Source organism: Myotis daubentonii, chromosome 10 (genome assembly GCF_963259705.1).
Source record: "Myotis daubentonii chromosome 10, mMyoDau2.1, whole genome shotgun sequence".
Taxonomy (NCBI): Eukaryota; Metazoa; Chordata; class Mammalia; order Chiroptera; family Vespertilionidae; genus Myotis; species Myotis daubentonii.
This window is the reverse complement of record NC_081849.1, coordinates 35,146,361-35,160,932: the sequence shown is the minus strand read 5'-3', so window position 1 is coordinate 35,160,932 and position 14,572 is coordinate 35,146,361.

The following is a 14,572-nucleotide window of genomic DNA, read 5'->3' as shown; positions in this document are numbered from 1 at the left end:
CTGGGGTTCACCTAGGTTGAACAGACACTTGTGGGATCTGGCCCCTAAATTAATCCCCCAAATTCTGTGTTGAATAACTCCCAGGAAAGCCAACATTTTATACCTACCTGAAGTTTGAGGGAGGAGATATATGCTGCTTTTGAGACGTGTGCGGCTGAGCTAAAATCATCAGAAGCTTAGTTAGCTTTGTATTTTTTTGCAAATGTATTCTTATGGCCCCACTGAAAATGTACTGCTATTGCATCTGTTGTCGGGTTTCTAGTGTGAAGATGTATGGCTGGTGACGTGTGCAAGGACGCAGATGAAAGAACAGAGGGGACAATAGCTTCCCTGGCTGGAGGAGAGTTCAAAGTCCCAGACAAGGCTGACCCTGTGCTGTCTCACTACCACCACGGGCTAACCCTGGCCGTATTGGTCACAATGGCCAGAACATGGAAGCAGCCTAAGTGTCCACTGATGAATGAATGGACAGATGATGTTTATGTACATCTACATATATGCACAATGGAATACCACTCAACAATAAAAAAGACAGAATACTGCCATTTGTAACAAGAGGGTGTTAATGCTAAGTGAAGTAAGTTAGAAAAGAACAAAAAAAGTATAATTTCACTAACCAAACTCATAGATACAGGCAACAGATTTGTGATTACCAGAGGGCAAGGTGGGTGCCGGGAGGGTGAAATGGGTAAAGGGGGTCAATTATATGTGACGTATGGAAACTAGACATACACCTGGAGCTTACAAAATGTTAACACATTGCGGACGATCACAAGAACTCTCGCTTCAAATTACACAGTGTTTGACAAAGTATCATGCCGGGGTCCAACCCCAGCAGGTCCAGGGGTCCCCAAAGGCGTGGACGGAGTCGGCGAAGAAGGAATGACACGGAGACAACGTTCAGTTGATCAGCAGCCTAGCCAGGATATCCAGCCAGGATCTCCAGCCAAGTTCTGGTCTGGATCTCCAGAGAGGTTCTGCTTCGGATTTCCAGCAAGGTTCTGTAGCCATGTTCCCTCGCTAGGTTCTCCAGCCAGGTTCTGTCCAGGCTCTCCAGTCAGGTTCAGTGTCCAGGTTCCAGTCAGGTTCTCCTGCCAATCTCTGTAGTCAGGTTCAGTCCAGGATCCCTTGCCATGTTCTCCCGCTAGGCTCTGTCTCTAGGCTCCGAGGCCAGTCCCTCTCCAGGATCCTCCGGCATGCTCTCTCCAGCGAAGTTCTTCTGTCTCTAGGCTCCGTGTAGGTTCTGTCTTCTTGATTCTGTTCTAAGTTCTGAGTGTTTCTGTCTTGTTACAACTGTATTTATACCAGTTGATTCAATCCTATCAATCTCTATTACAAAGGTTAGGGCGTTTCTTATCTCCATTCCAGGGAGAAAAGATTATGTAGTTTAAGCATGATTGTTCGTAGTTAAAGGGATTAATTACCCGCCTGGCACTTAGTTGAGGGGTTTTATTCCCTCCCTAACTTCAGGGGAAAATCCCTACCTGGGGATTCAACCTTTCTCGGAGAGGTGACCTTGGTTAAAACACAGCGCCAAGAAGGTGAGCAAACATATTAAGAACCGTATGCCATATATGCCAGGTCCCTTGAAACAGCAAGGATGGACCGGCTCCCGGCAGTATCATACTTTAAAAAGATACTCACTTGTAAGAACATGTAATAAATAACTTCAAAATGCAATGGGTATTTAATTTTAAAGCATGCCTTTAACATTTATGTAAAACATTTTTTGTACTCATTCATAGAAACTTATCTGGCCACTGGGTAAAGCTAGAAATAAAGCTACTGCTCTGCAATGTGTTAATATCCAATGTTACCTCAATAAAAAATAAAAACAAAACAAATGAGTTAACTTTAAATAAAGCAGAAAGTCCAGTTAATTGGGATATTCCAAACTGACATATTTCTGTCCTTAAACATAGATATGAGTGCCTGCCACAGGCAGACACAGGTGTGATGCCCTCATGGGCTCCCATATTAACTACATGAATGAGGGGGTGGGGGGAGGAAGAGGTGTGTGGAAAAAGAGGGAAGGAAAAAAGAAAAGATGTGTGCAATGGAGACAATGAAGAGTAAAACGGGACCTTCGCTTGGGTGAAGGGGATGGGAAGAGAAAGGAACGATTCTTCCCTTTTCTACCCCATTTGGTAAGGTAGTAAGCATCACCTTCAAGTATTAACAGAGCAGCTAACCTTGCAGTAGGCGGACTTCTGTGTATCCATCCAGTAAACAAGATGTTTGTGAAAAAACTATATAAGGAGTTTGAGCATAACCGTGTAACTGTGAGTACTGGAAGAGAATATATTTAATTTTTTTACCATGGTTAGCTTTGAATAGTGAAATCTGAGGTAATTTTTTTCTTTTATCTACTGTCTGTTTCCTACATTTTTAAGAAAATAAGCATGTAAAATAAAATTTTATTTTTTGTAATATAATTATATTATGTGACTTAAAATATTTAAAATCCCTATATGTAAGAAAAAAGAAATCACATTTTAACAAGATCACCTAACATTACAGAGGCAGGCAGAGTCTCAGGGGCACTAGTAAATAGGAGTGCACAGGCAGACGGGCCCAGGAAGACAGATGGACAGAGTGGCGAAGATGGACACACGTGCAACAGGACGTCCCAGTGTGGAGATCCCCACTTTCTGATTCCCTCTGCATTATTTCAGGCATTAAGATAGTATTTATTTTCTTATTCCAAAACCATTTTTTTTTCTTAAACAAAATCTAAGCTTATTCAATCATGTATTCATTCAACAAACATTACTGACAAATCTGTCCTGACTCTGGACTTCCAGTCAAGGTGACAGAGTACGTAATCCCATGCTCACCTCCTCCCACAACCACGTCAAAATCACAACTATATTACAGAACCACCACCTGGCGATTAGCTAAGCAGAAGTCCTATAACTAAGGATGTAAAGCAGCAGCCACATGGAGAGTGGTAGGAGGGCCTGAGAGATGGGACAGGCACGTCCCTCACCCTCAGTGTAGGGGTTAGGAAATGGGGGATATTTTGGCATGAGAGGTACCCACTGAGGAACGAGGGGTCCCAGCCCAGGGCACCAGTGCCAGGAAGTGGACTCCCCATAATATCTGCTGTGGAAACCAGGGGGGTTGTGGCTGTTAAGCCAGAGGCTGCTGGAGACCTAGGGATTACAGATCTTAATCTGTACACAGGCTCGCCCACAAACTCCCTCCCTCTGAGCTCCAGGGAGGGGTAGCAGCTTGAAAACAGGGACATATGGGGAGGAACTAAATTGACTAACTTCAGAGCGAGGGCTGGAGGGACGGGAGTCAGGGCAGTTCTCTCCCAGGAACAGCAATGCTGGGAGGTCTGAACCTCTCCCAATGGCTTTCCCACACAGGCAAACTTGCCTAAAATCTCTCAAAGGTCCCCCCAAATCAGTGGCAGCCTTGGTGTGCCCTGTGCCTCTTGCTGAGTGGCCCCGAGCCTAGCACTAGTGGCAGCCAGCCTATGCTCTAAGCCTAGAACCTCCCAGTGCCTCCAAGCCTAGCACAGGCAGCAACCAACCACAGGTCACTTTGCAGCTCCTACCAGGCAGCTCCAGGCTGGGCACAGGCAATGGCTGGCCTTGGCCTGCACCAGAACCCGTCCCCAGAGGTCCCACAATCAACATACCCAGGGGTTGGTTTCAGACCACACCAGAGCATCACCCAATTAGATCCACAAAAGACACACCAAAAGGATATGTCTCATTGGGCAAGGGAAACAAAGAGAAAAATAAACAAATGGGATTACATCAAACAGAAAGTGTTTGTATAAAAAAGAAAACCATTGACAAAACAAAAGGACAACCTACTGAATGGAAGAAGATACTTGCCAATAATACATCCAATAAGGGCTAATATCCAAAATATATAAAGATCTCACACATATAACTTAACACCAAATAAACAAGTATCTGAATAGTCATAGGACCTGAATAGACATATAGATGGCCAAGAGACACATGAAAGGATGCACAAGGTCACTAATCATCAGAGATACAAATTAAAACCACAAGGAGGTATCACCTCACACTTGTGGGAATGGCTATCATCAATAAATCAACAAATGACAAGTGCTGGAGAAAATGTAGGGAAAAAAGAACCCTTATGCACATTTGGTGGGATTGCAAATCAGTGCAGCCACCATGGTAAACAGTATGGAGAGTCTTCAAAAAATTAAAAGTAGAACTACCTTATGATCCAGCAATTCCACCTCTGGGATTTATCTGAAGAAATCCAAGACATTAATTCAAATATATACCCTTGTTTCTTAAAGCATCTATACTAATAAAAGGATAATATGCTAATTAGACTGGGAGACCGGACATCTTCCGACCATCCAACTTCCTTCTGGACAAAGCCACGGTGGTGGGGGCCGAGGCAGAGGCAGTTAGGGGCAATCAGGCCAGCAGGGGAGGGCAGTTGGGGGCCATGAGGCTGACAGGGGAGGGCAGTTGGGGGCCATGAGGCCAACAGGGGAGGGCAGTTGGGGGCCATGAGGCTGGCAGGGGAGGGCAGTTGGGTTCCATCAGGCTGGCAGGGGAGCAGTTAGGTGGCGATCAAGCTGGTAGGCAGGCAAGTGATTAGGAGCCAACAGTCCCTGTGGGATGGGGCCTAAACCGGCAGTTGGACATCCCCCGAAAGGGTCGCAGATTGGAGAGGGTGCAGGCCAGGCTGAGGGACACCCCATGCATGAATTTCATGCACTGGGCCTCTATTTATTTATAACAGCCAAACTATGGAAGCAATCCAAGTGCCCATCAATAGATGAGTGGATAAAAAAGCTGTGGTATAATATAGACCAATGGAATAGAATAGGGAACCCAGAAATTGACCTAAACTACTATGCTCAATTAATATTTGACAAAGGAGGCAAGAACATACAATGGAGTGCAGCCAGTCTCTCAATAAATGGTGCTAGGAAAATCAGACAGATACATGCAAAAAATTGAAACTAGACCACAAACTTACACCATACACAAAAATAAACTCAAAATGGATAAAGGACTTGAATGTAAGATGGGAAACCATAAAAATCTTAGAGGAATCCTCAGGCAGCAAAATCTCAGGCATAAACCAAAGCAATATCTTCACTGATACAGCTCCTATGGCAATGGAAACTAAAGAGAAAATAAACAAATGGGACTACATCAAAATACAAAGCTTCTGCACAGCAAAAGAAACCATCAGCAAAACAACAAGAAAGCCCACTGCATGGGAGAACATATTTGCCAATGTTATCACTGATAAGGGTTTAATCTCCAACATGTATAGGGAATTCATACAACTTAACAAAAGGAAGATAAACAATCCAATCAAAAAATGGGCAAAGGACCTAAATAGACACTCTTCAAAAGAGGACATAAGGATGGCCAAGAGACATATGAAAACATGCTCAAAGTCACTAATCATCCAAGAGATGCAAATCAAAACGACAATGAGGTACCATCTCACACCTGTCAGACTGGCTATCATCAACAAATCAACAAATGACAAGTGCTGGCGAGGATTCGGAGAAAAAGGAACAGTCGTGCACTGCTGGTGGGAATGCAGACTGGTGCAGTCACTGTGGAGAACAGTATGGAGTTTCCTCAAAAAACTAAAAATGGAACTTCCATTTGGCTTAGTGATCCCACTTCTAGGAATATATCCCAAGAAACTAGAAACACCAATCAGAAAGGATATATGAACCCCTATGTTCATAGAAGCACAATTCACCATAGCTAAGATTTGGAAACAGCCTAAGTGCCAATCAGCAGATGAGTGGATTAAAAAACTGTGGTACATCTACACAATGGAATACTACACTGCGGTAAAAAAGGAACTTTTACCATTTGCAACAGCATGGATGAAACTGGAGAGCATTATGCTAAGTGAAATAAGCCAGTCAGAGAAAGATAAATATCACATGATCTCACTCATTTTGTGGAATATAATGAACAATATAAACTGATGAACAAAAACAGATCCAGAGACAGAGAAGCTTCGATCAGACGTCAAACCTTAGAGGAAAAGTAGGGGAGGGTGAGGGTAACGGGGAGAGATCAACCAAAGGACTTGTATGCATGCATATAAGCCTAACCAATGGACACAGACAACAGGGGGTGAGGGCATGAGTGTGTGTGTGTGTGGGGGGGGGGCAATGGGGGATAAGGACACATGTGTAATACCTTAATCAATAAAGAAAAAAATAAAAATAGAACTACCATATGATCCAGCAATCCTACTTCTGTGTATATATCTAAAGAAACAAAAACAGGATATTTAAAAAAAAAAAAAAGCTGTGGTACAGTTACACAATGGAATATTACTTGGCCATAAAAAGGAAAAAATCTTACCTTTTGCGACAGCATGGGTGGACCTAACTGAAATAGTCAGACAAAGACAAATGCCATATGATTTCACTTATATGGAATCTAAGGAACAAAATAAACAAAACAGAAACAAACTAATAGATACAGAGAACAAACTGATGGTTGCTAAATGGGAGGAAGGTTGGGGGATGGGGGGAAAAGAGGAAGGTATACAAACTGCCAGGAATAAAAGCAGTCACAGACATGAAAAGCAGAGCATAGGAAATGTAGTCAATAATACTGTGATAACTATCAGATGGGTGTTAAACTATCGAGGGGGTCACTTTGTAAGTTATATAAATGTCTAACTGCTAGGCTGTGCATCTGAAACCAATATAATATTGTGTGTACTGTAATTGAGAAATAAAAAATTTAAGAAAACATTATTGAGCATCTCCTCCTTAGTTACATTTTAGTCATTATAATCACACTCTTTCTAATACCCTCTTGCTGTGCTCCACAGGCAAAGCCAAAACCCTGTTTAAATGCAACCTCCACCTCTTCTCCCCCGAAAATAGCTGGTGAGCACCAACCGTGATGACTGTTCTTTAAGTGGGCCCTTACCGATGCCTGGCAATCATACTACATGTCCATAATCTACTCACCCCAACATCATTATGTGTCTCCCCCTGCATCCTCCTCCTTGGTATTAGAAAAAGATGCTACCTTAAACAAACCTTCTTCTATTGACCCCACTTCACCGAATAGCTACCACCTCATTTCTCTATTCTCCGTTGCAGTAAACTCCTTTCAAAAGTTTTCCAAGTAAGTGCACATTTTTCCAGTTCCCCTCCTCCCGTTTCTGGAACCCACCACTTACCAAGCCACTGTCTCTCAGGCACAGTGGCCCCCATGTGGCTAAAGCCAGTGGTGATGCCTCGGTGGACTTGACCCATCAGGAAATCTCACACTCTGAGCATGTTCTTCCCCTGATGTCAGGACGTCACACTGTCCTGGTTTTACTCTGACCCCACTGGTCACCCCTCGTCTCTGTCCTTCACTGGTTCCCCTACTGTTCCTCTAGCCTGTCACGTGGACTGCTCCTGCCTCAGTCCTCACTCTTCTCATTGTGTCTGCCCACACTCAGCGATCTCCTCTGTGGCCTCAGACATCTGCATGGAAACTCACTGTCGGAGGTCCCCGTGACCTGTGCGCCCTGGTGTCTAACGGATTTGTCTCACTCAGTGTGGCCACCCCCAGCCCCGCGCTGTTCTCCCCAAAGCCTGCTCCATCTGTGACCTTCCATCTCGATGACAGCAAGGCACTGCTCCAGCTATCCAGGCCCTGTCTCCTCTTTCTCTCCTTATTTCTAGATTCTAGATGTATTTAGCATCCGACCACTTCTCACCATCTCTGCCATTGCGCCCCTGCTCCCAGCCACTGCTGTCTCCCATCGGAATCACTGCAATCACCCACATGGCCCATCCTTCTGCCTGTCCTTCTTCCCCAGCATGGCTGCCACGCCCCACTACACCACCCTTTACTTTAAACCCTGCCGTGCTTAGGAAGAAAGCCAACGTCCTTACATGGACCAGAACGCCCAGATGGCCTGGCCACCCCACCCACAACCTCTCGCTTTATCTCTCCGGCTGCTCACACTGCTCAAGCCTCACAGGCCTCTGTGCTGTGCCTCAGACACACCTGCTGCCTCAGGGCCTTTGCTTGGCTGTTTTCTGCCTGGAAACTCCTCCCCAGATACCCTGCCGGCTGGTGTCCTCGCCATTTTCAAATCATTTCCCAAATCTCACCTTCCCAACAAGGCCTTCCTGAAAGATGCTACTTAATAAGGAACGGGCCCAACTACCCCGATCCACCGCACCCGTCCCTGGTACTCACAACCCCTTACTTTGCTTTAATTTCTTTTTTCAAAGAATGTATCACCTCCCATACCGTGTGATGTACTTTTTATTAGGCAATCTCCACAAGGGCAGGGATTTTTGCTTTATTCACTGATGTATCCCAAGCCCCTGGCACATCATCTGTTGCATCGTGAACTCCGGCATCCGACACTGGCTTATTGAGATTGATCTGTGCCAGGCACTGGGAACTGAGCACGGGATAAGACAAATCTAGCAGCTGTCCCCTTGGAGCTTACAGTCTAATTCTTATTGAGATTTCCCGGAGACAACCGATTTTGGGAATATTTAAAAGAAAGTGGGAAGGCATCCAGGGAAATTCCATCAGCCTCTCTCAGAGCACAGCTCCAGCCAAACCTTCAAACTCTGATGAATGAAATTGACACTGTGACCATGTGACTGGGGCTGCAGGCTTCCTTGCTGTCCCCCACAGTAAGGAGGTGACAATCACAGCCCCAAGGTTCCTCGGTCCAGGATGTAAGAAAGAACGCCCCTAATGATACTAAATATAATTAACGAGCAAAATAAATCACGGAAGACACTGTGGAATTCTAATCTTTCCACACTCCTCTCCAAAAAAAAAAAAAGACACAATCAAAGTGAAATATGCCCATTTAAAAACCCCCTCACATGGTAATCAAATCTTAGCCAATGATTCGCCAACTGAAACCCTTCCATGCCCATTTTTTCTGCAGTTCTGGCAGTAAATTGATAACCCCGGGCAAATTTTACTAGTAATTAGCACCCTTTAGAAATAGTTGGCTAACTTAGTCAACTAGGAAATAACCTCACCCAAATGATTAAGTCCAAATTGCATCTCAAATCCATCACCCGTTTTTACCGTGTGAACAGACCATCACTCCAGGATTGTCAGTTACAACAGTTATGGGCCTGTGTTTTAACACACGCACAGCACAGGGCACAGCAAATACGCCAGCTGGCTCGTCTCCACACCACCACTCCAGGTGACCTGCCAGCCACTGGGTGTGGACACATATCCCCAAATAGCTCTGGCCCCGTCCTTCACCCAGTGGAGAGGGTATCCAATGGAAAGCCTCCTTATTCCAGGTGAGTCACCTGTATGCTCAACGTGAGGCAAGCCAGGGCCTGCTTTGGGAAGAACTAGCTGGTGGCTGTGCATGATTGGCCCGACAGCTGTGCTGATCACAGAAGACTCCCTTTCTCACACCCTTCACTCCAAAATAGCATTTCTGAAGCATCTATTATTTAACAAATGTGTTCATTTATCCTATTTAATTTAAAAATAAGACTGAGAAAGGGGTAATTTTAACTCCAACACATGGATGAGAAAATGGAGCAGCAGGAGGCTTAGAGCACTCACCCAGAGCCAGAGCCAAGGCCACAGCCAGAGGTAGGGCCAGGGCCAGGGCCAGCACAGGTTCTCCGGTTGCCTGCCTGCCAGTCACCTGCCACCAGCTGGGCCACTGCCAACTTCCACCTCCATTCCCCCATCTTCTCCCTTGCTCAAGCTTTGTCTCCCTCCTCTACCATTGCAGTGAGAGTGATCTTAAAATGCAAACCTGCTTGCTCAACTTCTGTGCGTGGCTTACACGGCACCCAGGCTGAGGTCCCACATCATCCTGCAAGACCATCTGTCCTCTGCCTCCCTCTCCCATCTGCTCACCATCCCCAGCCACATGACATCTTCCAGTTCTCAACTGAATGTGCTCTCTCAAGGCCTTCCCACAAGCTACCTCCTCTGCCTGCGACCCCGTCCCTGCCCCTTCCTCGAGGCTTATCACTGCGCTTACAGGCAGCCACTAGGGAAGCCAGATCCCAGGCACTTCACTGAGGTCTTCCTTGGCCTCTCCCAGGAGAGGGAAGCACTGGTGCCCATGCCGGACTTGACTAGACTCAAAGAACCCGGCCTTCACCCTGGGTGAGACAGGTGGACATGGTTTTTGGTGAGTGGACTCTTCTGGACCAAGTAGCCAGTGGCCTGGTTAAAGGGGGACAAGGAAATCTGGGAAGGAGTACCAATTTGATCCAATATGTTATGATATTAATCATTCTACAATATCAAGGTACTTTTCTTATATTCTAGACTAGTGGCCCAGGGCACAGATTCATGCACATTGAAAGGAAATTAATTAGAAGAAATATTTTAATATTGCTATTTGCCCTTTCTCTATAATAGAATTGTCAACCAAATTCAGGATCGACAATGACAGATGGAAACACACACATGTTATTGGTGCTAGTGAGAGCTTTATATGTATCACGCATGCGTGAGTCAACTTAGCCTTTTATATATGTAGAATAAACTTGCTTTCTGATCTGGCTAAACTTTTTCCACCCCAGTGAAGCACCCCAACTTCTCTTTCAGGTAATTGTCAGCAACACAGCAGTAAATATCAACATGAAGCAGATTATTATTGTAGATCACGCAGAGAGAACAAAGTGTAAAATATTTAACTGCAGCAGTGTTTGACTATATTCTGTGCAGTGAGAAAACCTGAAGTCATTTTCAAGGTCCACCATTTCTCTCTCATCATTGATGTTTCTCTCTCCCTCCTCTCTGAAATTAATAAAAATATATTTTTAAAAAATAGAACTGCATCAAACTAAAAAGTTTTTGCACAGCAAAGGAAATCATCAACCAAATGAAAAGACAACCTACTAACTAGGGGGTGGGGGGTGTTGCCAATGATACATCTGATATGAGGTTATAATCCAAATTTTATAAAGGAATCACACAACCCAACACCAAAAATACAATGCAACTGAATAATGGGCAGAGTACCTGAATAGACAATTCTCCAATAGACATATGAAAAGATGCTCAGCATCACTAATCAGAGAAATGCAAATTAAAACCACAATGAGATATCACTGCATACCTGTCAGAATTTTTAAAAAATTTAAAAAATCACACAAGTGTTGATAGGATGTGCAGAAAAGGGAACTCTCGCGCACTGTTGGTAGGACTGCAAATCAGTGAAGCTACCATGGAAAACAGTATAGAGGCTCTTAAAAAAATTAAAAAGAGTACCCATGGCCCAGCAATTCCACTTCTGGGCATTTATCTAAAAAAACCTGAAACCCTAACTCAAAAAGATAAGTGCACCCCTATGTTCACTGCAGTGTTATTTATGGTAGCGAAGACATGGAAGCTACCCAAGGGCCCATCAATAGACAAGCAGATGGAAAAGCAGGGTTACATATATACAACGGAATACCACTCAGCCATAAAAAAGAAATTTTACCATTCTTAACAGCATGGGTAGACCTAGAGAGTATTATGCTAAGGGAAATAAATCAGACAAAGAAAGACAAACACCATATGATTTCACTTATATGTGGAATCTAAAGAACAAACAAAAAAACAGACTCACAGATACAGAGAACATTTTGACAGCCGCCATATGGGAGGGGGATTGGATAAAAAAGGTGAACGGTTTAAGAAGTACAAATTGGTAGTCACAAAATTGTCACAGGGTAAATACAGCCTAGGGAATAGAGTCAATAATACTGTGATAACTACGTGTCGTGCCAGGTGGGTACCAGAATTATTGGGGGGTCACTTTATAAATTATATGACTGTCTAACCACTATGCATACACCTGAAACTATTCTAAAATAGCACTGAATGTCAACTGCAACTGAAAAATAAAAATGGAGAAATTTTTCTCACCTTAGATTTTTTTAAATAAAATAAAGTAAGAAAAATTGTTCTCCAGAGCTCTGTACGCCTTGCACAACCTCAGAACTGGAAAGAAACCTAAAAGACACGGACTTCGCTTGAGGCTATTTGCTTAGTGAGCAATCCTATGCTCAGATAGACAGGACGCCAATACCTACCCTGAACTCCACACACACCACAAACACAGCTATATTCATGTGTGTCTGTACGTCCCCTAAGCAACCAAACTGTTTCAGAATATCTTACCAGGCATCCGAAGGTACAGTTAGTTGACTCAGGGCGCGTGCATCTCTTATTTTTGAATTGTATCTGTTGGAAAATTTGCTCCACTAGGTGGCAGCCAAGACTTACTCAAATACAGTGTGTGGCTGTCACTGCTCAGATCCAGGAGCAGTAAATAGCTTTAAGATCAAATTGCATGTGGACATGCCTGTCTCCAGTCACTTGGGGTTGACCCATGGAAATGGCATTCCCTGGAAGAAGTTCGATATCGACAGTGCAAACGATATAGTATGTGATGGTTCCTTCCAAACCAGGTATGACGTGCCACCACTGACCAAGCAAAGCTGCAAGAAGACAATCTCACCGTGGCTTCTCCACTGAGGACGCTCTACGGTGTGTGCAATACAGCCTGTTCTCCCGCCCTGGGCCGGAGCGCCCATCATCTCTACCGCGGGGTCAGCACTTGCAGGCTCCACGGTGCTCGAGACCAACCCTCCTCCCTGGAGCACTGAGTGGGCCACCCCAGCACCACTGTGGCAGCTCTGCCTGCCACTCACTTCCTCACATTATAGGCATCGAGGTCCATTTCCTCCCATACTGTCGTCTTTTAAGGCAGAAACTACATTGCTTGTCTTTGTTTCCCTTTCTGCTTCTCGTGTTGTTCCCTATGTGTTTCTTCAGTATCTCCTCTCGACTTTTATTACAACTCCTTTATCTGTCTAACTCCATGTCATTTTTTTTCTCTTTTTTTTTTTTTTTTTGAGAAGACTTCCCTGATGCCCCAGACCCTCCCTTTTTGCTTAAATTTGCAAGAACTATTTTGTTGTTGTTGTTGAATGCAACCTAGAACCCTGCCTGGTGTCGACAAGGACAATATCCCTTCAGTGCACAGCAGCAGCATGTCTAAGATATAGACTCACCGATTCATAAGGAGGAGTGAATATTAAATTTTAGACAGGAACGGAACAAATGCCCAGACGGTAGCATTTGAGACGTCTAGTGCCAGGCTTCCCTATTTGCTCTTTGCTACATAAGGAGGATGGGATGCAAACACCACCCCACCACTCTTTGGGCCCCGCCCTCCCTATTCTCAGGGAAAAGTAAACTAACATTTTGGTTGAGAATAATTCAGTCTAAGAACAAGGTTGAGGGGTCGAGTGAATTGAAGAGGCGACAACAGGAAGGAGCCTCATCTGAGCAGAAAAGGTTGGCCCTGGGCTGGGGCGGGGGTGGGGGCAGGGTGGACCGGGTGAGGGGACCTCCGAGAAGCTGAAGGTTCCTTTCTCCACATGGAGAGCTCCCTGGCTGAGGCGGGTGCAGATAGGGACACTGTCTCAGTGACGATACACAGACAGATGACAGGAAACCAGGGCGTCTCCACTCCCTCGGCCCAGGACCTTGGAGAAGCTGACACACTGGACTTGTGCGTAGCCTAGAGAGACAGTTGTTTAGCATCAAAATTAGAATAACTTAGAGAACATAGAGAAAGGTGCTACTTCTCACCTATCTGGGTGTAGGAACCTCGACCCATGGGTGCCACCAATTACAAGATAGATGGGGAAGCACTCGGGGTGCGTTTCTGAATTCATCAGCTTCTGCACTGAGCCACCGGCTGGATGGCTAGTCTCCTGGTTTGATGAGGGAGCAGAGGGCTTCCCTGCACAGAAGCAAGGAGGGGTGATGCTGCGCGTGTCTCGGGACAAGGATCTCCTGGCGCCGGGTCAGGGACAGAGAGCACCCCCTTCTCCAGTGGTTAGCATTCTCGTAGGCTGCGGTCCCATCTATGACGCAGAGGCCCCCAGAAGACATGGTGCTTTCTCGTCTCTGACACTAGTGATTTTCTACAACCCGTCAAAGAATCAAAGAAATTGAACCTCCCTTTTCAACTTCTAAATTAAAACCTCAAAAAATTTCAAGGTGAGAGAAGACACAAAACCATATCAATACATACCAGTGAAGTATAAGACAAAAAAGAAATTGTCTAATCCTCTTGAGATTAAAAGAAACTGTCCGTGTGGCGTGGGCAGCCTTCTTGTTCTAACCCTTTGGTTACTGGAAAGAGAGGAAGTGACGAGCATTTGTGCCAGGAAGTGAATGATGAGAGAATTCTCCAAACAATTTTACGTGACTAGCTCCATGTACTAAACAAACCTTTGAAGAGGAAGATGTCTAAAGGAAAGGGTAAGGGCGTGGCCATACTGCGCCCAAACGAGGGGATGGATGTTCACCGTAGCTCATGCCCTTTGCAGACCATCCCTGGAGCCGGGCCTGAAGGTCACTCTGACAACCACGGGCAGGTGCCTTGGAGAAGGGCTGCTGGGGCAGGAACAGAAGCCCAAAGAGGATTCCAGCCAGTGGTACAGCCAGCATCCATTCTGGCTGGTTAGTGCCCGTGCCTTTCCAAGCATCTAAACACAGTATCCCCCCAGAGCAGCCACACCGAACCCAGTTTCTAGAAA